The following is a 27,307-nucleotide window of genomic DNA, read 5'->3' on the forward strand; positions in this document are numbered from 1 at the left end:
ATGAATATTGAAAGAATAATGTGTATAAAGATCAATTTCGCTCAAATGCTTTCAACGATCAATAGTTTGCTGCTTGCTATAGGGCACTGCACGCTGCTAAGGTTTCAAAGAAAACATTTTCTAAGTTTTTGGCATTATGGCATTATTTCAGGAGTGCCTTATATAGTTTCTACAAAACTTCATTGAAGAATTCCACAAAAAATTTCTTAAGGAGCACCTCTAGCAGCTTTGTAAGAAATTTCTCATGGTGTTCTTTATGAGTTTCCCCAACAGTAGAATGATAGCATTTTCACAGGAATTCCTACTGGGAATCCCAGAAAAAGCTTCTGAAAACATCTCAAAAGGATTTGGAGGAATCTCAAAAGGAAACCCTCAAGGAACTTCCAGAAGAATTTCAGAAGAAACTTCTGGAGGAATCTTGAAAAGAAATCAGAGAGAAATTCCGTGAGGAGTTCCTGGAGCAATTCTAGATGAAACTTGAATAAGCTCCTGGAAGAATCTCAGAAGGAGCTATTTGTAGAGTCTCAGAAGGAACTCGTGGTTAAATTTCTAAAGAAATCATCGAAGAGATTTTTGAAGGAATCCCGCAAGAAATTTATGAAGGAATCCCGAAAATAACTTTTGGGGCATCCCGGAAGATATCCAAATAGAACTCCTGGTGAAACCTTAGAAAGAAAATCCTGAAGGAATTCCAAAAGGAGTGAATGGAAAGATGCTGGAAAAAGTTCCTGGAGGAGTCCTGGGAAAAAAATCCTGGATTAATTCTAGATGGAAGCATCCAGGAATGAATTCCTGAAGGAATCCGAAAAAGAAATCCTGGAGGGGTTTTGAAAGAATGCCAGAGGGGTTTCCTACAAAGATCTCGGAATGAATATCTGAGTGAACTCCTGAAGGAAACCAAGAAGAAACTCCTGGAAGAATCCCGAAAGGGACTTTTTCAGAAAACCCAGAAAGAAGTTTTGATGGAATCTCAAAAGAAATTCCCTTTGAAACCCCAGAAGAGATGTCCGAAGAATCTGCTGGTGAAACAGACTAGAAGAAAACCTTTAAAGAACTGCCGAAGGAAACCATGGATAATCTTTTAGAAAAATCTTAGAAAAAAAAATCCCCGAGAAATCCCAGAAGGAACTTTTAGTGGAATGGAAGAAGGAACACCGGAAAGAATTCTTGCTCCGCCTTACTCTACATTCCTTGAAAAACACTGGTAGAGCATTTGAAAACGCATCGTTTCGTGTGCGGGGATGGTCGTTATCTCTTTTAGTTCAAAAGTTACAGACGTTTTTCTTCAAAAATCATATTTTTTTTGGAAAGGTGTTATTACGGGTTGGAGCAAACGTAAAATATATCTTTCACCAGCATTCAAAAGAATAAATATTGTTATAGTACATATAAAAAATAGAGGGGTGATATTTTTGTAACTCAAGAAAATAATAGTAGAAAAGAGACCGTTTTTTCTAGAAATTCATTAAATCTTTTGAACAGAATGACGTAACAACATTCTCCGCACACGAAAATGTGCATTTTTGGAAGCTCTAAAAGTGGTGAGTGATGAGAAAATTGAATAAAAAAAGGTAAAGTGTTTAAACTGTTTTGACCAAATTTGGTGCATTTTCCCATAGTTTTCATAGGATGATCCTAGAACAATCCGTTTTATCTCTCATTTTTTTATTTCGTATTTCTCATCAAAGTCGCCAAAAAACCAATTTTAAAGGTTCCAAAAACGCACATTTTCGTGCGCGGAGAATGTTGCTACGTCATTCCGTTCAAAAGATATTGATAGTTTTTAAAAAAAAAAAACAGGAACTTTTCTACTATTTTTTCTTGAGGTTCAAAAATAACACCCCTCTATTTTTTTATATGTTTCATTACAATATTTCTTCTTTTGAATGCTGGCAAAAGTTATTTTTATGTTGCTTGCAAACCCATAATAATATCTTTTCAAAAAAATATGATTTAAAAAAAATGCCTGTAACTTTTGAACCAAAAGAGATAACGACCATCTCCGCGCACGAAACGACATAAAATTTGTCTTCAGCTAAGTTGCTCAAAATTTATAGATCTACAACTATTTTAAAGAATGTATATATTTATTCTTCCAAATAAAAAAAAGTTTGGATTCCAATTTCGTTGAAAATATGAACCACCCTAATTTTCATGTACATTGGAAATAGGGCTTTATTTTTAGCACCTTCGTAGAAGAGTGTGTGTGTGTGAGGTAAAGTTACATGTTGATAATTTTCATTCACCGTTTTCTAATCAGCATGTTGTTTCTAACAACGAATAAAGTCGAGCTCCGTAGTTTTTCAATATGCTTTATTAAGAAGACAGTATTAAAAACTTCCTGAAATACAGATTTTACTAGGTCACCCATTTTCTTCAGGTTATGTTGTAACTACTTACGTTTATGAGTTTCTAGCATTCGAATCCCGGGCGACTTCTTTGGGGGTAAACAACTTTTAGACCCTATTAGTAACATTATAATTATTAGTATAATTGATTGATAATTCAGTTTCTGACAAATACAGTTACCTTCAGCGAGTCAGAAATTAGCTAATTCTGGTGACTTCGCTGGCTGCTCTTAATAGCTCGCTATAACCTACAATCGTTAAGCCCTACAGATTACGGACTTTATAAATTCAAATAATTTGTAATTCTTACCATGACAATAAATCAGTACAGGATTGGATATAAATTCACTTGAATAATATATCAACTAATTACTTATAAAAAGAAATGCTAAACTGTCTGTTCACGTTCTACGTGTTTTGCCTATCACTCTTCTCAAACAATGTCCCCACAATTATTTGCCTGTCGATGTCAGCATGACAGCTCGGATCAACGTAACGATGATGGAAGGTGCGATAGCGCACAATGGGCGCGATCAACACAGCATTTTTTGTGTTTCATATACGTGCTTTATTACAATTGACGTACTCACCGTAATCATCAACCTTTTTTCTACCCGGAACATCTGGAGTGCAACCGTAACCAGTGCCAAACAGTTTGTAATTTCACCAAATTCACCTGTAGTGCAAACGTTGTCCAAAACGCCAAAACCCCAAACATGGCTGTCTCTGTTTGTTGTGCATGCACGGGTGAACTGGATAAGGCAGAAGAAATCGTTTGTAAGGGCTTCTGCCGATCGACCTTTCATCTCAAGTGTGCGCAGCAACCTGATACCATCCGTGATGCTGCTGCCAACTGTTCCCAAGTCTTCTGGATGTGTGTCGAGTGTACCAAAATAATGGAAAATGCTACATTCTGCCACGCAATATCATCCACCAACAAGGCTATGGAGGTCATGAATGCTGAGCACAACAAGGCATTGACCGAACTCAGACAGGAGATGGAACAAAATACAGCAAAAATAAACACTATTCTGAGGCAACTTCCCACCGCAGTACAACAAAAAACTGGAGGAGCAAGAAGTATTTCTAACTCCAACAACCGCAAACGGCCTCGTATTGACGAAGAGGATGTTCAATCGGAAAGCGTGGTGACCGTAGGCACGAAAGAAATCGATCCCGATGTGAATATACCACTAGCAGAGAAGAAGATGAACGAAAACAAATTCTGGTTGTATCTGTCTGGTTTCAACCCACAAGCTTCGGAGGATGACGTACGAGGCTTGGTACAATGAAACCTGAACACCACCGATACTATTGAAGTCCGAAAGCTGGTTCCTAAAGGTAAAAATCTTGAAGAACTCACATTCGTGTCTTTCAAAGTTGGGGTTGGTTTACAACTAAAGGATTTGGCACTGCTAACATCGACATGGCAGAAGGGAATTACTTTCCGCGAATTCGATTTCCATCCTCGACCAACTTTTCAGTTTCAACATACTCAACAGTAATGACATTGAAATTGTAAACACTGACTCTACCTGCTTTGAAGCAATACGCTCGTCAACTTTGTGTTCTACACTTACGTCACGAAGCTCCCAAAACACCGATTTGCCTCCGACGGGAACACACGACAGACTGAAGAGCTCGATTACTGTGTATTATCAGAATGTTAGAGGATTGAGAACTAAGACTAATGCACTGTTTGCAGCTCTTTCTTGTTCTGATTATGACGTCGTCGTTCTAACAGAGACCTGGCTCAACAGCAATGTGTTAGGCACCCTACACACTACTCAAACCGTTTGACCAACATTGCCACCGCCCCCTGGTTGGTCGAACCAGCGAATGTTTCTGCAATCGTATGACGAACTGCCAAATCGTGTTGCACCAACATGTCACTTTGGTTGCACCAACATCATCTCCCATTTGAAATCGCACTATGTTTGTACAACAACACTACACACGGTACGATCGGTTCGTCAAACATTGGCTCCGCCCACCTTTGGTTTGAGTAAAATCAAACTGGTTTGATTTTTGCCGACCAAACCGTCAACCGTCAAATCGGTTTGACGAACTGCCAAATCGGTTCGTCAAACAGCATCACACACGATCAAACTTAGCACCAACTTCAACACCAACCTGGGGGCGGAGTCAATGTTGGTCAAACCGTTTGACTGGTGTGTAGGGTGCCTTAAGCTCCGAGCTAACAGATGAATATGTAAGGCACCCTACACACTACTCAAACCGTTTGACCAACATTGCCACCGCCCCCTGGTTGGTCGAACCAGCGAATGTTTCTGCAACCGTATGACGAACTGCCAAATCGTGTTGCACCAACATGTCACTTTGGTTGCACCAACATCATCCCCCATTTGAAATCGCACTGTGTTTGTGCAACAACCCTACACACGGTACGATTGGTTCGTCAAACATTGGCTCCGCCCACCGTTGGTTTGAGTAAAATCAAACTGGTTTGATTTTTGCCGACCAAACCGTCAACCGTCAAATCGGTTTGACGAACTGCCAAATCGGTTCGTCAAGCAGCATCACACACGGTCAAACACAGCACCAACTCAACCACCAACCTGGGGGCGGAGTCAATGTTGGTCAAACCGTTTGAGTAGTGTGTAGGGTGCCTAATACATCGTTGTGATCGAAATGCTAATACTAGCCAGCATCTTCGTGGTGGTGGTGTTTTGATCGGAGTAAAAAAGAATATAACGAGCAGTATCGTGAGTGTTAGTGGATCAGACCGTTTGGAGCAGGTAGTAATTCGAGCATCTATTGGAAGTGAGTCTCTAGTGGTGTGCGCGGTTTACCTACCACCGAACACAGAGCCTGATCGATATGAACAACATGCTGCTTGCATCAATGAGCTCTGTGATCAGCTAGGAACACGAAACAGGGTAGTCGTCCTGGGTGATTACAACTTATCTCACCTTCGCTGGGCCTTCGATGAAGATATTGGTTGCTTAATCCCTATGAATGCCTCCTCCGAGCAGGACCTATCTTTGGTCGAAAATGTTATTGCTTCTGGTTTAAACCAAGTAAACCATATAACGAACGAAAACGGCCGTCTGCTCGATTTGGCTTTTGTGAATGGTACCAACATTTGTGAGATTGTTGAACCACCGCTGCCTTTGATGGTAGTGGACCGGCACCACCTACCATTTGTAATGATTATTGAAGCTTTGCATACACGTGCTGATGGAACCGATGACTACGCCGATGCTGTTTTTGACTTTGATCAATGCAATTACGAGGTTTTGAATGCTGCCATTTCGCAAACAAATTGGATGGAAATACTAAACCAGGATTCTTTGGACGGTGCTGTGGACAGATTTTATGACGAACTAGACTCAATTTTCCGGCAACATGTACCCTTACGACGAAAATCGCAGCTGCCTAGGAATAAACAACCATGGTGGAACGGTGAACTAAGAAATTTGCGGAACAGGTTAAGGAAAGCTCGCAGGAAATATTTTCGATTGAGAAGTGATGATCGAAAAGCACAGGTGCGCGACTTAGAATGCCAATTCAATTTTCTGAACGCAGCTCGCTTTCAATCATACATTTCCCGACTCGAGAGTAGGGGAATTGTGGGTAAAATGAACAGGGGGGGTAAAATGAACAGGGTGTTGTTTTACAGTAATTAGCGTATTTTTGCATGTTTTAACGATTGGATTCTGTGTGATAACGTAAATCATTATACTTCTGCTGATCTTGAACTTAAAAATTAAATAAACTACTTGATTATGACGAAAATACCAGAAGCCACGCAAAAAATATGCTCTGATGTAAAATTGAGCTTATCTGAAATAAGGTCAATTCGCATATTTTTCGCAAATTATGGCATGTGTGATCCCATATACCAACAATGTACTTCCAAAAGATAATATTCAGTTGATAAAAAAATTAGGTTACGCTTTCCATAAAATTTTTAGAACAACTTTAAAACCAGAGCTACTTGGGGGTAAAATGAACAGCTGGTTCAAACTTTGTCCATTTTTTATAAAATTTTGTACAAACTCGGTATATTGAAATCTGTAACACATATTTTGACACAACTAGTGCAAAAAGTTAAGAAAAAATATTTGACGCTCATAAAATAAGATTTTTATCCGAAAATCGCCTGTTTTAGTACATTTTTTACAAATAATTATTTCAGTACATTCCAAAGTATATATCAAAAGTTTTAAAAGTGTAGCATATAAAGCTTGTAGTAAATTTGTTGGCCTACACTTGAATATATCGAAATTATACTTTTAAACTTATTTTCGAAGACATGTTCATTTTACCCCCATCGAATGCTCATTTTACCCACACCATTTTCCATGACTCTATTTTCATGCACTTTTTGTAATCGAAAATAATGTAAGAAAACTGTATTTTTTAATAATATTTTCTTCCAGAACTCTTAGAATATATTACCATCTACGATATTACGGGGTGAAAAATAAAGATTTTGTCATATTTGTATTGGAAACGACCACAAACGCTTAGGGTGTTCATATTACCCCCAATTCCCCTAATATGAAGGAAGACCCGAAACATTTTTGGAAATATCTGCCCAGCCGCACTTCGAACCACGGGATTCCTGAAATTGTCAACTATCGTGGAGTAACATCATCAACGTTGGTCGAGTCCGCAAGCTTATTCTCGTCTTTCTTTCGAAGCGTGTTAAGTAATAACTCACCACCTTTGTCTGAAACGTACTTGAACAGACTGCCGACTTTCGATCTCAACCTTCCTACCACTGTCTTTACGGAACGTGCCGTCTTCGCAAAGCTACGTGATGTGGACAACTCCAAGGGACCAGGATCCGATGGGCTGCCGCCGTCTTTTATCAAGGAATGCGCTACTTCTTTAGCTCTCCCTGCATCGGTTCTCTTCAACCGCTCACTGGCAGAAAACATTTTTCCGTTGAAGTGGAAGGAGGCGTTAATCACACCCATTCACAAAGCCGGGAATGTGCACGATGTCCAAAATTATAGAGGGATCTCCATTTTGAGCTGTTTTCCTAAGGTTTTCGAGAGCATGGTGTTAGATTTTCTGTACCCAGCGGTACAGAACATTATAGCCGTGGAGCAGCATGGCTTCGTCAAACAACGTTCAACAACTACAAATCTGATGAATTATGTGTCGATGATAATCGAAAATCTTGACAAACGCCAACAAATTGACGCAGTGTACGTGGATTTCACGAAGGATTTCGATCAAGTTCCCCACCAACTGGCAGTAGAAAAACTCAGAAGGTTTGGGTTTCCCGATTGGATGACCAGCTGGATCGCTTCATACCTCAACAACCGCTTTGCATCTGTAAAACTTGGGACAGTGAAATCGGAACCGTTTCTGATTACTTCAGGCGTGCCCCAGGGTAGCCATCTCGGCCCTCTTCTTTTCGTGCTTTTTGTGAACGATCTGTGTAGCGAACTGGATTCCTTCAAAACAATGTACGCCGACGACTTGAAAATCTTTCGCATCATTTCATCTCTAGTGGACTGCTGTGCGTTGCAGACGGACATCGAACGTGTTTTGGATTGGTGTGATAGGAACGGAATGGAGGTGAATGTGCAGAAATGCAGCACCATAACATTCACACGCATTCGGTCGCCGATTACGTTCGGGTATACAATGAAGGACTGTACCTTGAACAAAGTCTCCCTCATCAAAGATCTTGGTATCCTGCTGGATAGCAAACTTCGTTTCACTGAGCATATTTCCTCTGTGATTGCCAAGGCATATGCTGTACTGGGGATTGTGAAACGCAACACTCGCGAATTCAACGACGTTTACTGCCTCAAAACGCTGTACATCTCTCTGGTTCGCAGCATCCTCGAGTATGGTGTGGTGGTGTGGTGCCCTTACCACGCAGTGCATATCGATCGCATAGAACGGGTGCAAAAGGCGTTTCTAAGATTTGCGCTCCGTGGGCTACCGTGGCAAAACCGTCTTCAGCTACCACCGTACGAGCACCGCTGTGCGCTGATCAGACTTCCAACACTGAGGGATAGAAGAACGTTATTGCAGAGGCTATTTATCTTCGATTTGCTTGAAAGCAATATTGACTGTCCTGAGCTGCTATCGCGACTTCGATTCAACGCACCTGAGAGAGTTACTCGGAGGATGGGATTTTTCCGGCAACCCCTGCAGCGGACGCAGTACGGTCAGAATAATCCACTGAATGTTTGTTGTCAATTGTTTAATGTTGTTTACTATCTGTATGACTTTAGCCTAAGTAGAAATGTTTTTAAATCAAGAATTAGTAATTAAGTTTTAGTCTGTGCGACATAAAAATCGAAGACTGTAGATAAAATAAATAAAGACTACATTGGGGCATCCATAAAGTACTTCACGCTTAGAGGGGGGAGGGGGGGGGTTCTGAAAAGTGTGACAAGCAATGTGTTAAGTATAGGAAAAACCCGTACGAAGGGGGGAGGGGGGTTGAAAATTCCCATTTTTAGCGTGACGTACTAAATGGATGCCCCCATTTCTTTAAAAAATCATTTTAGGGCGCTGAATGCATCTTTCCTCGTACATCTGGTTCGTGTACCACTGTAAAATGGTCCTATCTTCGTGCCACTATGAAGTGAAATAAAGTCAATGTATTGACTTTGTATGAAATTTGTATGGAGCGTGGACTCTGGCCAACCCCCCCCCTTTCCCCCTAAAAGTCTACATGATTTATAAACAGCCCCATACCAATATAATACTGAAGAATAGTTTTTGATTCAGAGATGAAAAAATCTCTGACAAAATTATTCACAATTTCAACACCAACGCCTTAATGATTAAGCACCCCTTAATGGTAAAGAAAGAGTAGCCGGTGATTGATATGTAGAAAGAAATATTTCTGATGACCATATCGGCAGTTAGAATGTTAGCCAGAGTTTGTCTATGCCTGTAAATTATTTTGATCATGATTCAACCACACGACAGCTTTGATCAGATGGCGTTCGGAAAAACAGCGTTCGGTCAAAAGAAATGTGTCCCAGGGATTCCTTCAATATTTTTCAAGGTGTTTATTCAGAAGTTACTTTAAAGATTCTATTAGAAATTCCTTTAGAGGTTTCTTCAGAAATTCTACAGGATTTTCTTCAAAAAATCGTCCAGAAATTCTTTGAAAATTCTTTCCAAGAATTCGTCCGGATACTTTTGAAAATTCTGCTGGAGAATCTTCTTCAAAAATATGCTTAGTTCTTCCTCCAGGGATTTCTTAGGAAACGTTACAAATGGTTCTGCCTTAAATTTCTCATGGGATTCTTTTCAACCTTTTTCGTTAGTTGCTGTAGAAATTCTACTATAAACTTCTTTACAAATTCCTCCAGGGAATCTTCAGATTCGATCAAGCATTTCTCCAAGAAATCCCCAAGATATTATTTTTTTCAGAAAAACTTCCGGGCGTTTTTCGGAACATCTCCTGGAAAGTTTTTCAGAAATTTCTTCATGGAGTACTTCAGAAAATTCCATAGAAACTTCTTCAGAAATTCTTCCGGAGGAACTTTCCGGGCATTTTTCAGAGACTACTTCATGAATAAGTCAAGCTTTTTTTTAATTAGTCAAAGTATTCCATCAAAAGATCTTCCATTGGTTCTCAAGATTTTCCTCCAGGAATTCCTCCAGAAAATGTTCCAGTAATTCCTTTAGGAATTCTGCTAGAGTTCTCCCATTTATATTTTTTCAAGAAAACCTATGAAAAATTCTTCATGGATTTATTTCAAAATTTCCACATGGATACTTTATGAGAATCTCCTACTGATTCCTTTCTGGAATTGCTTATCGAGTTGCTTTTAAAAAAATCTCCAAGAATTGTTTGTAAAAATCTTCTTCTGTGATTTCTTGCATTAATTCTCTCCAAAGTTTCTTTCTGAAAAACGCTAGAGATTCCTTCTGAATTTTGTCGAAGTAATCCTCTAAAAAATATTCCATGTGTTTCCCCAGGAATGTTCTCTTTGATTCTTTCAGAAATACCTCTGTAAATTCTCTGGGAATTCCTTCAAAAATTTTACCGAAGATTCCACCAAGAATTCTTCCAGGGATTCCTTTAGAAAATCTCGAGGAATGCTTCTAAAAGTTATTTAAAACCTCCTTTAGAAATTTCTCCAAAGATCTTCAATGAATTTCTTTCAAAATTGCTCAACAGATTACTTAAGTAACTGTTCCAGAAGTTCCCTCATTAAATATGCTAAGGATTCTTTTAGAAAACCTTCTGGTACCAAACATATCTAGAGACTTCTTCACGAATTGCTCCAGGAATTCCATCTGGGATTCTATAGTAAATTCCCAAAGGATTATCCCCAACAATTTATTCAGGGATTCCTATAAAAATCCTTGTTAGATTCCTTTGGCAGCTCAGCCAGCAATCGCTCCATTAATTAATCCTGAAACACATACATAGATATCCCTCGGATAATCCTATGTACATTTTTATTAGAAATTGATCTAGATGTGTAAGTTTCAATCACCCAAATAACGAACAGTAAGTAAGTAAGTTTTGTGCTGACTCTTTCAGACACTGTTGCAAAAAAATAGTAAATTTAAACAGTTACAGTGAAAAAAGAAGAATTTTCGTTATAATGAGAAAACACCAAGGCAAGCTATTTCTACGAAAAGATGCACTTGTAAAAATAGATATTTCATAGGATGTTTTTTTTTAAATTCATTTCTGAAGAATTTTCGTCAAGATTTGAAAAAAAAAACTCTGAATAGAATTCTTAAGGCACAATACCGAAGGCTGTTAACCGGGCATTACTCATCTTGACATTTTCTTTTGAAGCTCGAGAGCATTCAATTAGAAGAATTTCGATTCTTTAGTTTCACTATTGAAACCTCGGAACATTCACTTTGTGAGCGAAGATTTATCTATGGGAAGAGATAACGTTATTTGGTGCTGTCGATAAATTATATAGACTGTTTGACCATCCCATGGCCTGCCTCGCAGACGTTTGTACGTATAAAATTTTTGAAATTTGCGTGGACTTTTTCTTGAGTATACATAATTTATGGAAAGACCCTTTCGGTAGAAGATCATACATTCCCGATATAAATCTCGAGAAAGTAGTAGCTTTCATTTTGGAAGCAATTCCAGATTGAGATGCCAAAAAAAAATATTAGTTCTTAGCAAACCAAATGTGACTTACCACAGTAGTTCAAGGATGCGCACCCCTACAGGGAAAAACCCTGAATAATCCACCTAGTGGTGATAGTGCCTTTCTCGTTGAATATGTACTAAAGATGTTTCCGTCGACGTAAGCCGAAGTGTTCCTGAATCCTGAAAATACTTTATTGAGATAAGCAAGAATCAAAGCCATCATCGAATAGGATAGTTTATTGATGGCACATATTCCGACGCTATGTTCAACTTATAGGCAGAGCCGAACAATTTGAGGCCTCCCTGTTGACTAGTTGACCACTTTTATTATCACTGGAAGCCGATCCAAATCAATGAATTGAAAAAAGGGGTTAAATTTCAATTTTGCCAAACAACGTCTACCCATCTTTACACCTTATGAATCTGAAATGGTTTGATTTGATGAGATCACTTTAGTTCTGTCATGCTTTTGTTTTCTTACCCACATTTATCGCTTACATTGATTTCGTTCAATTTCGTAATTCTGGTGAAGCACTCAACGCTGATTCTGTAACACTATCGGTACACAGAAAGCAATTATGAAAACTACACTTGACGTAATTTAGAAATTTCTATTTCATTTCATTCGATTTCACATAAAATAATTTCTTGCGCAATAAGTTGTAAGCAAGCTCCATACTTAAGACAATCTATAACTTTACAATCCGATGGAAAATTGTGTTGAAAGCGATGAAGATCATTTTGTTACAGCGAACTCGATGTAATGATTTTTGACTGTGTAGTCTCTAATGTGATCTGAGCCTATTTTTTTGCTAACCGTTAGTCAAGTTACCTAAATGGTCATGATTTGATGTATGACTTTGGTTAACTTTTACATTTGACTACTTCCGGTGGGACACCTGGAATGAATTCCGGGACACTACTGATTATCCAAAAAAATATCTGAGATTATTCTAGCTAACTGTTTATCAGGTTATTATTTAACAAAGCTGATATTTAATGTGCTGCACATATGATTTTGATTATTTTTACATTCAACCACTTCCGGCGGGACACCCGGAATTAACTTATGTGGTATGATAATAAAGATAATCATAATAACCTATGTGGTATGTGCTTATTTTCTCACCAATCGTTCATCAGGTTATCGAAAAGGTCACGATTTGATGTACCGCATCCATATGCATGGGTTTGGTTCAATTGTACATTTCACCACTTCCGGCGGGACATTCGGAATCAGTTGCGGGAAAGTACCGTACATGGTCTGAGATTAGTTTCTTACTAACTGTTCATCAGATTTTCTAAAAGCTATGAATTGATATGTCGCATTGGTTTGGTCCTCTTATATATTTGGCCACTTCTGGTGGGACTCCTGGAACTGGTTCTGGAATGTTAACTATTGTCTCAAATATGGTCTGAAATTATTTTTTGCCTACCGTTCATCAGGTTACCCAAAGAACTGTGATTTGATGAGTCGCGTGTATGAGTTTGGTTAACTTTTATATTAGGCCACTTCCGGTGGCGCACCCGCAGCCGGTTCCGAAACACTACTTGTTCAGATATGGTCTGACACTATTGTCTTACCACTATATTCCTAAATAATGGACGCAGTGGTTAAAAGGCTCTACAGATGAGGAAAAATTGTCTTGCTAAGCGTTCTTCATGTTATCGAAAATGCATCGGTTGTCGCATGCATCGGCTTGAAGCATTTTCATAACTGGCTCCTTCCTGGAGTACCGGTCCGGAACACCTAAATTGCCATAACTCCGGAATGTCTGGACCGATCCTAACCATTTTCAATATCAAATAATGCGATAGAATTCTGGTTTGATTCGTGCTAAAATCCGTTAAATTGTCCAGTGGGAAGTGCATTAAAAGTGAGTGAAATTTTTTCGCGCACAGACATACATACATACACACATACAGTCATCATGTCAACTAGTCGAACTGAGTTGATTGGTATATGTGCCTCGACCCTCTAACGAAAATTCATTTTGAGTTAACATGTAGCCTTTCACTTTGGTGGACAAGAAATACCGAAAACATTTCCATGGGGGCGTACGAGTATAAGGACGCCGTTATTTTGACACCTTGAGTAACTAGCTTTGATTTTACCATGCCAGTGATTCATGTCCCAGCTGACATGAAGTCGTATATCATGTTGAATGTGATGCTAAAATGGAGGCCATATGCGTACATGCTCCCATTTAACTGTGTGTAATGTGTACGCATCCCATTCAACATTATATGCGATCTGTGTTGGCTGGGGATACAATTTTTGATTATTTGTGGTAATACTAGTTGTTTGATTATTTGTGTATCTTTGAACACTTGTGACAAACATCCATGATGGTAACCGTGTCCTGAAAAAGTGTATTACAGCTGTTAATTAGGCCTTTTACGAATTGCTCAGGCCCCGAAGCTTGCAAACCTACAACAATTCCTAGTTTTTTTTAACGTAAAATGCTGCGAAAAATATATACTTATTTTAAGGACAAGGTATTTGGAGTACATTGCTCAAAATTTCTAGAGCACCGTTTTATAGAACCGTTGAACGGATTTGGATTAAAATGCATCACGCTGTTGATAACCACTGAACAATTAGCGTGATGCATTTTCATCCAAATCCGTTCAACGGCTCTAAAAAACGGTGCTCTAGAAATTTTGAGCAATGTACTCCAAATACCTTGTCCTTAAAGCTGGTTGAGTTTCAAGCTGAAATGACCCTGATTCAAACCTCTACTATTCCAATCTTCACCGTGCTGATTATCGATTAAAATCACGTTATTTCAATCCGATCATTAACATCAACACCGTCTCCAACAATCAGATCTTCAAGCTGTTTACTCAAAGCCTTCAACAAAGCGTTTCTCTCCGACTGTGATCTGTATCTTCACATATAGACTCCGAATGTGTCCACCAATTATGACACCACGGGAGAGCCACCTTTTCACAGTTTGTCTCCATCGTCTCACACCCGTTCGTTCGACCGACCAACTCATCCGCGTCACAGCTGATGATGTCGCCGTCGATCGCGTCGATCGATGAAATTCAAATCGCGTTCGCTCCGTCCATCCTGCGATCACAAGCGGCTCGTGCTGAGCGCAAATGAGCTGCTGATGAGCTGCTTAACGACCCCTTATCAACGGCGTGCCAGCTTGTACCTGGCGTACCCTACTGTGGTCATCGCTTTTAAAACGCACACCGCAATCGACGAGACGCGACGCGACAACACTGAGGCTATCAGATCTTCCCGGAGAGAGAAAAAAAAGTTGTCATTTTGGCTTATCGATCGGTTGCGATCGCACCACGCTGCTACTAATGAGGTGCCATTCCAAGCGAGGCGATTTCGATGATGATTGGACGGGAGATTTGTCGCGATGAAACTAGATGAGATCGCGCTGCGCCACCACCACGCCACGCACCGATGATCTAGGTCGAAGGTCTTGCAGTCGAACAGAAGGCAGAGCAGCGACGAAAAAACCTGTCAAACAGTTCACACAAATTGGAATTGCTGAACTCGGCAGGGGAACCGGTTCGATGCTGCTGTGGAGAGTTACCAGGGAGCACTCAGGGAGCGAGAGTCAGGAGGTCATGAAATTTCTTCCAATTAATCAGTATTAATTTATTCGTACATGCTCAAACAATAAAACGCGCCACTATGTGGCCCATGGGCCCCGGTTGTCATCGTCATGTTTCGTCCGAAATCGATGTTTAATTTTTATTGGGTCCCTTCTGTTGTCCGAGTTGAGCATTCATCGCGAGTGAGGTCTCGACTCGTCAATCGAGTCGTCGACAACCGGGTGGAACCGGGGGAGCAGCGAGCAGGAGACATGATAAAAATGTTGGAAATTTCGTCTCGACAGGCAGCAATTTCTACCAGCAGAAGCAACCAACTCAAGGTTGAATCCCTCCCTAGGGACGCTCGATCAACGTCTCCGACTCGATTGTATTCCCGGTGGCTGCGCTGCTGTGGTCTATCGAGTTTCAGCCCTGTCCTGCGGGCTTGCCAATAAGGTCCTGCGCGCCACCGGTGTGCCGTTGTCGTCGTCGTCGCAAGATTTGTCAAGTGTAAATGAGTGAACGATGTGTGTGAGCAGAGAAATTGAGGTCCATCGGTGGGGGCACCTTCCTGGGAGTAATTGAATTTCACGTTGTTCCCGATGGCACAGTGGGCAAAAGGGGACATAATTTGAAATTTAATCTTTGAGTTTGATAATGCGTTGAATTCTACAAAGAAAATGTAAACCCAGCCAACAAATTGATTCACATAACTCTGCTACAACTGTGCTAAGTGAACTCTTATCCGTCCAAAACACATTGTATAAGATGCACCAAATATGCTCTATTCGCACAAATTTGGAGGCCATATACGTACATTTTTAGAAAACCATTTTGAGTTGTACAACTTCAGGTGAATTCATTTGGCATGTAATATAACTTCGTTTCATAACTTTGCTTGACAATATATACGATTTCATTTTCACATGTTCAAATATAAAAAAAAGTTCTCAAGCCTCGATTCTCCTACCTGCAGCTTATTAATCAGATACCTTACCACTGTGCCAATTACTGACTGTTGTTGGACGTGAAATTTAAGCAATTATAAATAATTAGAAGGCTGGTCTGAATGGCTACAAGTACCAGTATTGGGTGACAAAATTGTGCACAAAAAGCCAGCCAACAAATTGGTTGACGTTACTCTGTCGCAGCTCAGTAATGTGAATATTCGTTCAAAAAGAATGTTGGAATGTTGGAGATCATACATACATATTGACAATATCATTTCGATACATACAATTCTAGGCGAATTCATTCGGCTTATTATATAATTTCAAATATAACTTGGTTTGGCCCTTTATGTGCTTTCGTTTTTACAAACAATAAAATATCAACAAGTCGTGCCCGACTCTTGTTTAAAAGTGTGAATGTTAGCAAAAACAGTGATGTAAACGCAAGCAGTGTGAAATGGATTTTGATGTTTTCGTGAATTTCTTTAGTTATGCTCATATTAATCTGTGCAGCAGAAGCTGATTACAAAAAACGTTCGGGGAACGAAAGAAACATCTCCTAAAATAGTGCAGCTGCTGATCCACGATTTGGCTGGGCTAATATTTGCACAAAGCTGCCCTTGAAGCTGCCAGTAGGATATTCAGGTAGGTGAATGTAATGAACTCGTCTGCATCTGTACTTATTTGATTTAAACGATGCACCTAGCGAAATACATATTTCCAAAATAAAAACACTTAATTTTCAGCATTCACTGACTTTTCACCGAATAATTTCATTTTTACAAATATGACCCCATATATAATCTCGCATTTAAGTTTACAATTGAGTCGCAACAAGTGCATTTGAAGTTGTTAAAGAATGTCAACTTGAAGTTGTATGCATGTTAACGTTAAGTTGAAGTTACTAATGCCGCCAAATAAAATCGGATAAAATTGTGAGATTCGTATACGATTTCACCTGATCTATTATTGCATTTTATATAATTCTAACTTAATTTGTTCATTAATATAATTCTAGATTAACATCCTTATATGACTTCTGGTTTGCTGGGAAAGTAGGTATACTTCTAGATCAACCTTACAAAACAACGTCTGTAACAAAGAGAATCGTTGATTAAGTTCGCCTTTTTTCTTGAAGCGAATATCTGAAGGAATCGCTAGTAGAATTTCTTAAACATCCCCTGGAAGAATATGTGAAAATAATCCTTAAGAGATTTTATGAAGGAATATTTGGAGTAATTTTTAAAGGAACCTATGATACAAATTTGAAAGGAAATCATGGAATGGAGTACTTAGAGAAATTTCTGGAGAAAATCCTACAGAAATTTCTAAAGTAGCCCATGGAAGAACTTCTTCTTCTTCTTCTCTGTGGCTCTACGTCCCCACTGAGACTTGGCCTGCCTCGCTTCAACTTTGTGTTCGTTGAGCACTTCCACAGTTATTAATTGAAGGGCTTTCTTTGCCTGCAATTGCATGAATTTGTATATTGTAAGACAAGTACAATGACACACTATGCCCAGGGAGTCGAGAAAAAAAAATCCCGACCGGAACGGGAATCGAACCTGCCGTCTCCGGATTGGCGATCCATAGCCTTAACCACTAGACTAACTGTAGACCCCATGGAAGAACTTATCCCTCGAAGAATAAGAAATGTTTTTTTTTAAGAATTTCTGACGGAATTTTGAACTTTTTATTAAATGAAAGAATCAAAGCAGAAATTTATGATGGAATCCTACTAAAATTTTCCAAAAGAAATCTCTCAAATTCTGGAAAAATCCCTGAAAAATTGCCTTGAAGCATCTTTGGATTTTCTAAAAAACATCCGTGGTGGAATTTTTGAAGATTTCTAAAGCATTTTATCGAGAGACTCCGTAGAAATTTTTCAAAGTGCTTTTGGAGGACTCCTTGAAGGAATTTCCGAACCAATGCAAGCGTGGTTTTCTTAAATGTCTTGGACAAGTTTCTAACAGATTCTTAAAAACAGATTTTTGAAAAAGATGCCTGAAGAATGGTTCCAATTGAATCCTTAGATTTTTTTGTTTGTTAAACCTGGAAAATGCTAAGGAATGTCCAAAGTAATCCCTGGAAGAATTTCTGAAGGATTTCATGGAGAAATCCTTGCAAGAATTCTTTTTGAAATTACTGAAAGAGTCCCTTGTGGAATTTCAGAAAAATCCCAAAAATAGTTTGAACTGCGATTACGTAGGAAACAATTTTTGAAGAAGCCCTATGGGCGATTTTCTTATATATAAGTGGGAAGAATATTGAAATTTGGAGTTGTCTTACATGTTAGGGGCCACAAAATAATGGTAATCTCACAAATGTTTTTGTTTGTTTATAAAAACGCAACTTATTCGTTAAGCGTGAGTCGCATTACGCTTTCTTCATAGGTAAATTTTTTTTTTTATTTGAAGAACTGGTCACTCAGTGAGTAACTTGTAGTCCTTAGAGCACCCTCTATGACACCGTTGCTCCTAGAATCCACTGCAACACTTTGAAACTCCTCAAAATTCCTTAGAAAATCCTCCTGAGATCACCTTAGTATTTTCCCTCCTTAGTATTAATAGCCTGGAATTCATTGAAGCGTCAATAAACCCCACTGAAACCCCCTGCAGTCACACCACTCCTCCCAGAATTCAACGCTTAGAAACACTTTGAAGCCCATCAGAGAACCCTCGCAGCCTTCCCGAAAGTATTTGAAATCTCTGAAGTCCCCCGAAAACACTTCTGAAACTCCCCAGAAGCGTTTCGAAATGCATTGAATCCCATCTGAAACCCTTCTGAAACCACTCTGAAGTTCTCATATTTCTCCAGTTCTTGGCTTAAAAAAATATTGTGAAAGACCTCTAAAAACTCCACTGGAACCAACCTGCAACCTTCAAAATCCATCCCAAAACAGTCTTTAAACTACATTGAATATCCCTGAAAATTCACTGATCTGATAGTCCCGATCTCTCACCGATTGCAAAAGAGTTCGTGGGGCAATATCAGGCTGGATTCATGGGTGAACGCGCTACAACGGACCAGATGTTCGCCATCCGCCAGGTGTTGCAGAAATGCCGCGAATACAACGTGCCCACACATCACTTGTTCATCCATTTCAAATCGGCGTATGATAAAATCGATCGAGAACTGCTATGGCAGATTATGCACGAATACGGATTCCCGGATAAACTGATACGATTGCTCAAGGCGACGATGGATCGAGTGATGTGCGTACCCGAGCAGGAATGAATAACTGACGCATAACTGGAGCATACCAAAGTCAGGTATCATACCAAGACAAGGTATTGATCGATTATCCAAGTATTGAAAATAACTTATTTTGGTATTTTTTGGGTATTGACACAATACCTCGTCGAGTTATTGGTTTGGTGTTGAGGACTGCTTGAGGTATTATTCAATTATGGAAAAATCGCTATTTGTATGGAAAAATCACCGAGTATTATTTAGGTATTGCCATACCTGGTGTCATTATTCACGTGTTATGCACAGAATACACACCAGTTATTATTTTAGGTATTTTACCTCTTATGCAGGGCTGCTTAATACCTCGTTCAGGTTGTAGGTATTCGGATTTCCATACCTGAGTTAGTTATTGTCTAGCTATTTTCTCCTGCTCGGGTAGTCCGAGTTTCAGGGACACTCTCGAGTCCCTTCGAATCTCGCAGAGGGTTACGGCAAAGTGATGGTCTTTCGTGCTTGCTGTTCAACATTGCGTTTCAGTGGCGTTTCAGGTTTTTTAACGCGTTCCAGAGAGGTTTTCGGGGTGTTCAGAGGGCTTCACAGGTTTCGGGTGAGCTTAGTTGGAGTTTCTGGATGGTTTCAGAAGGGCTTCAAAACGTTACAGACTTGTTACTCTGGTAGATTCGGTGATCTTTAATCAGAGACCTTCAAGGAGTCATTGAGCTCAACATTGTATGTGAGTATAATACAAAGAGTAATCGCAAGTCATGCGATAGCTAATGCTTAAGAAAGTTATAGATGTTCCTATGTCCTAAACAAAGATGTCCATATCCTCAATGTAGCAAAGAGAAATAGAAAATACACCATTTACGCTGTACATCTCAACAGGAGCCCGTCTGTTATATGTGGATCCACCACTAGGACTCGGATGCAAGTATTGTGAACAGAATAAATCTTTTATCTCTCTGAGCACTGGGCCACATAACAGTGTGTTGAGAGCCCTTTATAATTCTGTTTGGTGAATTTGTAAAAAATCATCCCAGTGCGCGCTCCAGTGAGGTTTTGCGCCAGAGAGCGCGCTGCGGTGAAACACCGGAGAGTTCTCATCCCAATGACACCATGCACCCTTAAATGAAACAACACAGCGCACGAGTAACTTTCACGCAGCGAGCAAAAAGACAAAAGAATTTTCACGCAGATTTGTGTAACACCGGATCAGCACATTTTTTGTGTTGATCCGGTGTTACACAAATCTGCGTGAAAATTCTTTTGTCTTTTCGGTCGCTGCGTGAAAGTTACTCGTTGCGCTGTGTACATCGAGTTCTGCGTGTGGTGTTGATTCGGTCACTGCTGAGTGAAAACACGGGAGAGTGCGCGAGAACGATGCGTGTGAAAGCGTGAGCCACACTCGAACAAGCAAGAGCACACACTAGCGCTTGGTTTACCCACTACTCAGAACAAGAGAAATTGGTTTTTGGTGTTCACCTCCTCAGTGTGGACGATAAACTGACGCCCGAGTGAATCGCAACGGTGAAACGTCATCTCTGGCTAAACACCCCTTAGCTCCTCTGGCTGCTTCTGCTCCATAAACTAAACATATTCTTATTTCTATATACTCCAACGGCTCTGAACAGTATCAAATTCTATTTTGGTACACTACTGGAACAGGTAGCTTTGTTTCCTCTGAGATCCACTCAATCATGTGATCAGGGTTTCTGAGGAGTTACATGGGCGTTTTGGGGGATTTCAGAGGGTCTCAGGAGTGTTAAAAGGGACTTAGAAGGGGTTGCAAGCAAGGATGGGAAAAATTCATTCAAGTGAGTGCGTATCCCTCACTCACTACCATGCACAGTCCGATGCGAGTGCGCTTCTCCCCCAACCAAGCAAAATCTTTCCTATTCCATTGCCCATTCTGTTTATTCACCGAGCACCGAACGACGCAAGAAACGACAGCCGAATGAGTCGCTACCGAATCTCTATGCCGAAGACGAATGAACCAAAACTGAATGAATAATGACGTTCTGAGTGGAGCGAGAGAGCATTCGTATTGGAACGTTCATTCAGCGTTCACAGGAAGGATTCAGTACTGCGAATTGAATCAGTGAGAGCGTTTTGACTCAATCAGCTGAATGTCACTCGGTGGCTGAGAGTGAGAACGCTATCTTGCCTTTGCACCGATCCAAGCTGAATCTTTTTACGCTTCATTTGTCTCTCCTCTAATTCACTTTGGTGGCGTCGTGTGTGAACCGTTTGAGTCGCATGCATTCTTCATGCGCCATGCACTCCGCATTACCGTAGTTGGCGTTGTTTTGCTATTTTACATCGCCAGCGTTCGGGTGAGCGAGTGAGATTTCCCATGCTTGGTTACAGGGAGCCTATTGTTTCTGACGATACCCTTTGGATCACTGCTCTTAGCTCCGTGTACATTTCAGAGGCGTTTTAGTTCTCAAGATGATTCAGACTGATCTTGTAAACCCGATGTCCGATACTCAAGGGAGTTCTTGCAGTTTCCAAATAAACATTGAACTCACCACTTTTTTTTTTTTCCTTCTTAACCATAGGGGGATAAATCTGCTCATCAGACACCCTAACAGGAAGGTTAGGGTAGTGTGGGGATGAGGCCGTCTTCTACAATGCCGGTAGAAGCCAGGACTACTCTCTCCTCGACCCACTAAACACATTCCTATGGTCGCCAAACCCTACGTCTCTCCGGAACCACCAAGAAGGTATTGCTTCAGAGAGGGGCTAGTGCATATCGCACCCTCAAGGTTAGCTGCCGTAGCCTAGCAGCAACGAACATCGATGACTCGCACTGGAGAGTCCATCACGATAGCATGCTGGCGCTTAGCCAGTTTCCCGAGTGGTCCTCGCCACTCCCTTTGTCCTCGGAAGGCGGGCAGGGTCAACCCCGCCCGCGCCCTACTGCTGAGCGGACATCAAGAACTGATGCCCACATGCAACCCGATCTGACCTGCTGAAGGCAAGGGTATCACTACCCTTCAGGCCTTATCAGCTGCATCCGTAGGTTGCAGACAGCAGGGTCTCACCTACCCCGACCCTTGCCGGGGACCCCTTTCCAACCGCGGGCTCAGATCCAACCCAGTAGACTGACGCCACGACAGCACCGCTACCGGGACTTCCTCTCCGCGGCCACTTAATCGCTGTAAGGGTCGATCTCGACCGCAGGGCACCGGTATGACCTACGAAGCCGACTTCGAACCCCTGGACCACCTCTTGTACTGCATCTGGACTAGCCATTCTCCGAGTCCACGCGCCACCTCCTTTGTAGCTCCCAGACGATATGGGTGATAGCCGTTGAAACGGCATTCCAGCTAATCTCATCCCTACACATTCTCTGGACCAAGTTGTCCGGAGTTGTGTCCTCCCCGCATGTGGCAAGCATGCGGTCACGCATTGTGCGAAAACGCGGGCACACGAACAAAACGTGTTCCGCCGTTTCCTCTAAACCATTGCACACTGGGCATTCGGGAGAATCCGCATGCCCGAAACGGTGTAGATACTGTCGGAAGCAACCATGACCTGTAAGGACCTGTGTCAGGTGGAATGAAACTTCCCCATGGCGCCTATTAATCCAACTATCTACCCTCGGTATCAACCTATGGGTCCACCTTCCTTTGGTGGAACTGTCCCACGCGCGCTGCCATTTGACCATAGAGGCCATCCTGACAGTCTTGCGTATGCCTCTTGTGCCGCGCATTTCGAAGCACTCCATATCCTCACTGATAAGAATGCTGATGGGCACCATACCAGTAATGACACAGAGAGCGTCGTGTGACACGGTACGGTACGCGCTTGCAACCCTCAGACACATAAGCCTGTAAGTACTTTCCAGCTTCCGTCGGTAGCATTCAGTACTTAGCGCGGTACCCCACGCCGGGCCGCCATACCTAAGTATGGACGTAGCAACACTAGCCAGAAGCTTGCGCTTACTGGCGTACACCGCTGAGCTATTGGACATCATCCGGGACAGTGCCGCAATAGCTGTGGAGGCTCTTTTACAGGCATAATCGACGTGGCTACCGAAGGTAAGCTTATCGTCGATCATCACGCCCAAGTGCTTGACAGAGCGCTTCGACAGGATAGTGCACTCTCCTACACTGATCTCCGTCTGCTGCGCCGACTGCATGTTGTTAACAACCGTCACCTCTGTCTTGTGGTGAGCCAGCTCCAGTTTTCTGGACCGCATCCACGCCTCCACAACCTTGATCGAGTGGTCGGTAGTCAACTTCACCTCCTCGATCGTTTCACCGTAGACTTCGAGCGTAATATCGTCGGCAAATCCGACAATCACCACTCCCACTGGGTACTCTAACCTCAACACCTCGTCGTACATGACATTCCATAACACCGGACCCAGGATGGAACCTTGCGGGACTCCTGAGGTTATGTGAAAGCACTTCCGACCCACCTCCGTGTCGTATACTAGTACGCGATTCTGGAAGTAGCTTCCGAGAATCTTGTACAAGTACTCCGGTATCCCCAGACGCAAGAGCGCATCGGCAATAGCAGACCAGCTGGCGCTATTAAATGCATTCCTTACATCCAGAGTCACTACCCCGCAAAAGCGAATTCCCCTCCTCTTAGGCTCGAGTGCTTTCTCGGCGGTTTTTGTAACCGACAAGATAGCGTCTACGGTGGACCTCCCCTTCCGGAAGCCATACTGGTTGCTCGAGAGACCATTTACGCCCTCAGTGAACTTCAACATTCTATTGAGGATGATCTTTTCGAGCACCTTCCCCGCCGTGTCAATCAAGCATATTGGTCTATATGCCGACGGGTCTCCGGGTGGTTTCCCCGCCTTTGGCAATAGTACCAGGCTCTGCCTCTTCCAAGCTTCTGGGAAAACTCCCTCGTCCAGGCATTTCTGCATAGCAGACCTGAACATCTCGGGAGCTTCTGCAATAGCTACTTTTAAGGCCAGGTTCGGAACTCCGTCCGGACCTGGGGCCTTACCTACGCTAAGGGACTTAGCTATCCCCGCAAGTTCCACATCGGTGACCATTTCCTCATCGCCAGCCCCAGTCCCCGGCTGTCCTACGAAAGGAGGCCAAGGACTAGGATCATGACGCGGAAAAAGTCCTCCAATGATCCCCTCCAACATCTCTGGAGATTGCTCTGTAGGAGCCATCACACCTCTCGTCTTGGCCATAACGATCCTGTAGGCATCACCCCACGGGTTCGTATTGGCACTCTGACAGAGACCCTCAAAGCAGGCCTTTTTGCTTGCTCTTATCTCGGTCTTGAGCGCGGCTTTTGCAGCGGCGAACACCACCCGCCGTTCGTTTCGCTCTTCCTCTGATCGTGCTCGCTGCATCCGCCGCCTAGCCCGTAGGCATGCGCGGCGCAGGTCCGCAATCGCGTCGATCCACCAGTAAGCCGGTGGCCTCCCATTTCTAGGGTGGACTCTCCTAGGCATGGTCGCATCACACGCACGTGAGAGCACCGCTACCAGCTCGTCGCCGTCTAAACCGAGTAAGTTTCGCTCACGGCGGAGCGCTACCCTAAATACCTCTTCGTCGAAGTATGATGTCTTCCACCTACGAGGGCTTGGCCTTGGCCTAGCCGCCTCTTCTTCTATCCGCTGACTGCTGTTGTTGTAGTCGATACTGTAGCGAACCGCCAGGTGGTCGCTGTGAGTGTAGCCATCATCTACTCTCCAGTTCGAACTACTTGTTAGGCCAGGACTACAAAAGGTCACGTCAATAATTGACTCCGCTCCGTTTCGACTATAGGTACTCTTGGTACCGACGTTAGCCAAGTCGACATCTAAGATGGCCAGTGTTTCTAGCAGGATCTGACCCCGCTGGTTCGTGAAACGGCTTCCCCATTCCACAGCCCAGGCATTAAAGTCACCCGCTATTACCACCGGCCTTCGCCCTGTTAGCACGGTCGTTAAGCGGTCCAGCATTTGCGTAAACCGCTCGATCGGCCACCGCGGAGGCGCATAACAGCTACAGAAGAAGACCCCGTTTACTTTGGCGACCACGAAGCCCTCATAGGTAGTAGACACCAACTCCTGCACGGGGTATTTACCCGTCGTCCATATCGCCGCCATTTTCCTGGTCCCATCCGAGGCCCAGTTGCCGTTGCCGGCGGGTACTCGGTATGGGTCCGAAATGATGGCGATATCCGTCTCCCACTCAGAAACCGCCTGACAAAGCAGTTGCTGAGCCGCATCACAGTGGTTCAGGTTCAGCTGCGTTACCTGCACTGTGATTTGTTGCTCACTGCGGCTTTCTTAAAGGCCGGGCACCCTGGACCACCCATCGCATGTCTGTTTTTCGAGGTTTTCCCGGTACAGATCATGCATATGGGCGGACTCGTGCAGCTTTGGGCCTTATGACCTTCAGCGCCGCATCGCCTACACAGTTTGCGCCTGTCGGGGCCTTTGCAGTCCCACGACTTGTGTCCTGGTTCCAGACACCTGAAGCAAACCTCAGGTGGCTCGTGGAATGTCAGGTGACAAACACACCAGCCCACCTTAATACTCCCTACTTTAACGGACTTTTTAACATCCGCCACAGGTAGCTGAACCAGAGCTATCTGTGTCCCTGCTGGCCCCTTCCGCAGCCTGACGGCTGTGGCGGCCACCTGAACATCGCACTGTTGCCGCAGTGCCGTGACGAGCTCTTCCGCTTCGGTGATCTCGTCTAGGTCTTTGACCTTCAGAGTCGCCTCATGCGTAAGAGCCCTCACCTCCACTCCATCTCCAAGGACCTCTTCTGCCAGCCTCTTGTAGGCGGCGCCCTTGTGATCCTTCTGGCGCTTAAGCTCCAGGATCATTTCGCCCGTACGAGTACGTCTGATACTGCGTACGTCGCCACTTGACTTCGCATAGTTGTATGAGACTATACAATAGGGTGGGGCTAGTTTTGGAAAATCTCTCCAGGATATGATTTCTCAAGTGGAAAGTGATCTACTAGCCGAAATAAGTGAGCTGTGCAAAAATGAGCGAATTTGGTAGATATTTAGGAGTGGCGCTTTATGTGGAATTTATGTAAGAGCAAACATTCAAAAAACATTAATTTTATTTTCGAATATACATAACTCTTTCAGACTAAATCGTTGATTCTAGAGCTCAATAGGGCTAAATTTGAACTCAAAATTGCTCAAGTGTTAAATCAGGTTTGACTAGATGGGTAAGCCTAAAAGAGCACACCCTACCCCTACTCCAGATAGCCTAGTAGTTAAGACCAAGGGTCGCGAATCCGGAAACGGCGGGTTCGATTCCCGTTCTGGTCGAGAAAAACCCTTCGACTCTCTGGGCATAGTGTATCATTGTGTTTGCCTCACAATATACCAATTCATGCAATGGAAGGCAAAGGCATCAATAACTGTGGAACAGAGTTGCTTTCTGTCACTATCAATGGTAGGCAAACTGCCGATTTTGATAGGCTGACTGCGATCCAAGTCAGCGTGTGCTCTGTTGAGTCACTGCGTCACCGTCACTTTTCTTTTCCCATCACAACTGGACTGATTGCGATGGCGGGTAGCATACGCGCCAACTTGTGACGTAGTTGGGGGGCAAGGCCTCTCAAAATCAATGAAATTCGGATAATATCGACGCAGTTCATCTAGTTTAGGCATATTCACGTGAAAACTAGTGCATTGAGCTGAAAAAAGTTGAATATTGTCAAATTTTGGAGAGCTTCGCCCCCCCAACTACGTCACAAGTTGGCGCCTATGGCGGGTAGATATCACTGATAAACCATCTTTAAAATTCGTTTAAAATCAAAATAGACACTTGAAGTGATGAAATTTAAATATGTGATACAGAATAAAAAGTTTCGTATGATGGTCACAAAACATTTTGAGTTTTGGCTAAAATCGCAAAAATATCAGTTCAGTTGCTTTGATAGTGCTCTGGAGTGAGGGTCAGTATCAAGTCGTTGCCGGTCACTATCGTTTTGATATTGATCGGCCTACAGTGATAGTGACGATGGTGCAAAATCAGTAGTCAACTGACATGACTGATATTTAGCAGCTCTGTGTGGAAGTGCTGTGCTCAAAGAATACCGAGGCAGGCTAAGTCCCAGTGAGGATGTTGAGCCGTAAAGAAGAAGACCCTTACTCTTAGGCCTTTGTTTATAGGTTTCTATAGGTTTCTTGGTTTCGGTACATTGCTTGTTACACTTTTCAGAATCGCCAAACCTATG

The 27,307-nt window shown here is 42.4% G+C and overlaps 1 protein-coding gene and 1 long non-coding RNA gene across 5 annotated transcripts in view; one reads left to right on the forward strand and one right to left on the reverse strand.

The window, feature by feature from the left end:
• LOC109397006 (paired box protein Pax-6-like) overlaps window positions 1-27,307 on the forward strand; it is a 205,442-nt gene that overhangs the window by 18,242 nt on the left and 159,893 nt on the right. The window lies entirely within an intron of this gene.
• On the reverse strand, window positions 2,263-2,878 carry LOC115266135 (uncharacterized). Of its 2 annotated transcripts, XR_009999272.1 has the most exons (4): window positions 2,659-2,878; window positions 2,530-2,596; window positions 2,401-2,463; window positions 2,263-2,341 (listed from the first exon to the last, which is right to left on the reverse strand). It is a non-coding gene; the product is annotated as an uncharacterized LOC115266135 (long non-coding RNA). The 2 variants fall into 2 exon arrangements; XR_003897116.2 differs by having other exon boundaries at window positions 2,269-2,463.

This window comes from Aedes albopictus, chromosome 3, assembly GCF_035046485.1.
Source record: "Aedes albopictus strain Foshan chromosome 3, AalbF5, whole genome shotgun sequence".
Taxonomy (NCBI): Eukaryota; Metazoa; Arthropoda; class Insecta; order Diptera; family Culicidae; genus Aedes; species Aedes albopictus.